The sequence below is a fragment of the Dermochelys coriacea genome, chromosome 12 (assembly GCF_009764565.3).
Source record: "Dermochelys coriacea isolate rDerCor1 chromosome 12, rDerCor1.pri.v4, whole genome shotgun sequence".
Taxonomy (NCBI): Eukaryota; Metazoa; Chordata; order Testudines; family Dermochelyidae; genus Dermochelys; species Dermochelys coriacea.
In genome coordinates this window covers 252388-253220 of record NC_050079.1, presented here as the reverse complement: position 1 = coordinate 253220, position 833 = coordinate 252388, and the positions used below count along the sequence as shown (strand labels likewise).

Here is an 833-nt window from a genome sequence, read left to right as displayed (position 1 = left end):
GTGCCTTTTAAGCCTTCCCTTGGAGCTGTCAGCACCAGCTCTAGGTGCCCAGAGGAGGAGAGATGCACTGGGCTCCAGCCTGGGACTCTTCCTCCCTCCTGCCTATCAAGCCTGGCCCTGACACTCCTTCCTTTAAATGCCATGTGGACAACCGGAAGAGGGTGGCAACTGCAGGTACAGGGACCAAACTTGTGGGCATCAGGTGAAGCAGCGACAAACACAACCATCAGGTCAATCCGCAGGAATCTCTAGCCAGACTGTGAAGTTCTAGGGCCCCAACCTATAGCGGCCATTTTGTCAAACCAGCTGGACCAAAGACCTATCTCCAATGGATGTCAGTCACCCAGCACAAGGGAAAAAGTGTCACTCTGGTTCACCCAGAGACCGGGAAACCAAGCACATTGAGCTCTAAGGCTTTGTAGCAAACCAACATAGCTCCAGGAGGTCCCACTGAGATTTGAACTCAGATCACAGGATTCAGAGTCCTGAGTGCTGACCATTACACCATGGGACCTGCTGGTGTTTCTTTTTCTGGACTCTTGTTACTCTCAGCTGGCTGGCTTGCACTCTGCACTTATTGCTTCCCTCCAGGTGCTTCCTCTCGCACCTGGAGGATTCTCTCTCCTCCATCGACCGTGGTCCTGCTCTACCAGATCCGCAGGTCCTGCCCCAAGTTCCCACATCCCCCTGCTTTGTCTCTGTTCCCTGCAGGGTGCAAAAATGTCAGGGGAGGCTGGCCCTCCCCTCAGTCAGTTGTCCCGCTCAAATCGGCCAGCTGCAGCCTCATTTCCCAGAACTCGGCCAGCTGTCACTTGATCCAGTTGTACAGTTGC

The 833-nt window shown here is 54.4% G+C and overlaps 1 non-coding gene across 1 annotated transcript; it reads right to left on the bottom strand.

The window, feature by feature from the left end:
* Nucleotides 1-442: 442 nt before the first annotated feature.
* Nucleotides 443-514, bottom strand: TRNAQ-CUG. Its single transcript has one exon. It is a non-coding gene; the product is annotated as a tRNA-Gln (tRNA).
* Between the last annotated feature and the right edge of the window lie 319 nt (nt 515-833).